The sequence below is a fragment of the Hibiscus syriacus genome, unplaced genomic scaffold (genome assembly GCF_006381635.1).
Source record: "Hibiscus syriacus cultivar Baekdansim isolate YM2019G1 unplaced genomic scaffold, ASM638163v2 tig00000715_pilon, whole genome shotgun sequence".
Taxonomy (NCBI): domain Eukaryota; kingdom Viridiplantae; phylum Streptophyta; class Magnoliopsida; order Malvales; family Malvaceae; genus Hibiscus; species Hibiscus syriacus.
In genome coordinates, this window is record NW_024061811.1 from 579,704 (window position 1) to 582,897 (window position 3,194).

Genomic DNA, 3,194 nt, shown 5'->3' on the forward strand with positions numbered 1-3,194 from the left:
GAATTTAAAATTCATTTTAAATGATATTTTAAGCTTATGAATGTAAAAAAAATTGTCTGGAAGCTTGGCTCATTTTTCTTTTTATTCTTTTCTCGTGACTCCATTGATAAGGTGAGTTTGTCTCAAGTTGATTATTCTTTTCATTTTTGAGTTGGTTTTGAGACATTGAGTGATATATAAGATTAAGGAAAACTTAAAGTGGAATAAAACTAAAAGATTAGTGATTTATCAACGGATTAGTAGAATGGGTTTTTAAGGGATTTTATGATATGTTTTAGTATTTAGATTTCTAATGATAAATTTGACTTGTCAAGGGTCTAATTAATAAGTTAGAAGTATTAGAAATGATTAAGAACATGTTTGAATAATTAGTGTGATTTTTATTTATAAGAGTTTTATGGAGGAATTTAAATGTTATAAGAGGATTAATGGACAAAAATTGTGTGGTATAAGTGCTAAAGAGGTTAAGGGTTTATTTGGAGTTAAAAGTATGAGATTTAAGTGAAATTTTGGAAAAATTCAAAGTGAAAAATATAAATTATGGGTAAGGGTATCGGCACTTGAAGAACAATACCGATACTATAAGGGTAAATTGCTGGAAAAGGGATGGATCGGATAATCAGTCGATACTGATTCAAAGAGTATCGATACTGATGTGGAGGTATCGATACCAAAAAGAAGGTATCGATACCGTAATCTAAATTGAAAATCCAGAATGCTGAAATGATATCGATACCGAAGTAGGTATCGGTACCCTAGAAGAGAAGTATCAGTACTGTAGGAAAGGTACCGATACTATACAGCTTAGAATGTTGAATCATGTGTTTCATTTCATTTTTGTAAGTGTAATTTGGTTATTCATTAATGAAAAGTTGGTATTGATATTAGATCTATTGTTGTGTAGATTGGGGACGACAACGTACTGATCGAAGTGATATAGCAAAGAGACTGAGCGAAAGTTAAAAAGGGTTTCGTTTAGGACTTATGTGAGGCAAAGGTGAATGCAACTCATTTATTTCATATTAGATATGAAGACGACTTGTGATAAGCCGATCTTGAAGTTTTCGATCGAAAACTATTTTATTTCTTTTATGTAATATTTTATAATGTTTTATTCTAAAGCTATGTTTTTATTGATATATGTACATGAATGTGAACTTGTGATATGTGAATATGTTTTATACGAAAATTTTCTACGTGAAAGTAAACTACGAGAATGTACTCCATGTGAATAAGACACACTTTAAATAATGAAATAAGAAATACTTATATAGTTAAAGCCCAAGGTATATGTATGAGAATTAGAGGTATAGTTGGCATGCCATGAGTCGAGGGTTCTACGCAGTCCTTCAGGACAAATCTATGTGGTCCTACGGGATAATTCTACATGGTCATTTGAGACAAATTTTACGCGGTCCTTCGGGACAAATTCTACGTGGCACTTCAGTACAATTTATATGAGCAGTGGTGACTGCCTTTAGTGCACAACCTCAATGGACTCAAATACCTTGAGTTCTTAATAGTATACGTTGGGCTCTATAAACCAAAAGTATATGAACTAAACACTGTACAAGATTACAATAATGTGTATGAAAGTTATACAGATTTCCTTGACCAATGTTTATTGAAAGTGTTAAGTAAATACTTTATTGTTTTATACCCCTTATTGCCTCACTAAGTCAATGACTTAGTGTGTGAATGTTTCACACGTAGGTTCAAAGAAAGACGATGATTAAAGCTAGGAGAAGACATCATACTCCGGTATAAGATCAGATCATAACAATTTGAAATGTAGGTTCTTGTTATTATTTTGGTGATTTTGTTGGCATAAATTCCAAGGTTTTAAATTGTAATGCTCTGTTCCGTTTTGTAAACATATTGTTTTGCATTTATGTAAATTATTAAGTATTTATTTCCAATGCGAGTATTAGTTTTCAATATTTACTTTAAATTAAGGGTTTCACCACTTTAATACAAATAAAAGACTAAATTTTCAACCACTTTTCAAGAGTCAAAGATTTGAAAAGTCAATGTGTTGAGTTAATCGATCGATGAAATAGGCCAAGAGGGGTGAATTGGCACTAAATATTTCGGTGGAAGCTTTTACAGAAAATTGAAAATATTTGCACAACGATTTAGAGTAGTTCAACTTTCTCAACCAAAGTCTACGTCCACTACCTTAGCTATCCACACTAAGGATTTTCCACAAATTCACTAATTTGTCTTTCTTTTGAGGACAAATAGTAACCTTACAAATTCCTCAAGAATTATACCCCAAATTCTAGAGAACACTCTCTCCCAAAGAGAACAATACAAATTTTGCAAACTTACAAGAAAATCCTCACAAGGCAAGAAGTTTACATAATTCTAGAACAAAGAAAGAACACTCAAGAATAATACAATTGAGCACAACAAGTGTTCTTGAAAGTAAAAATGAATATTGAATGAAATAGGCTTGAAAATGCTCAAACTTGAGGTTTGATGCTCTCTCTTTTATTCTCTCTTGATTCTTGTTGATTGTTGTTTCTTGTTGTTGATCAATGGTTTCTAAGCTTGTTTAAATACTCCTTCAATTGATTCTGAACGTTGGGGATGATTAGTGGAGTCAATGGAGCCGTTTAAGTGTGAAAACAATTAATAAAACTGCTTGGAGCGTGGGGGGAATCGGTTCATGCAGTGTAAAATTCAAATATTTCGACCGTTGAACAGGGGGGAATCGGTACCCCCTTGGGGGGGAATCAGTTCCCTCTGAGCATTCTGTTATTTCTCAGAGCCAAACCATTCAGGGGGAATCGGTTCCCTCTGGGCAATCTGTCCATTTTGGTTTGATTTTAATTAAGAAATTATTTTTGACTTGATTAAGGCTCGAAATACTTTACAAAATTGTTTAACATATTTTTACACTTTAGTAAGGATTAAAATGAACTTTGAAAGACTTGGAATAATTTTTTATATTCAAATAATTATATCGAATAATTATATCGAATATACTTAGAAAATATTTTGTAAAATCTTAAAATTCATTTAACTTAATTTGTTATATCGAAATATCAAAATGTTTTTAACAATCTCCCCTTTTTTTATATAACAAAAAATTTTAGTAATTTTAAGATTTTCTAATTGAAAATAAATTTTGAAATCGGTTTTGAAATTACTCCCCTTACTATTACACTTCTCCCCCTTTTTATTAAATC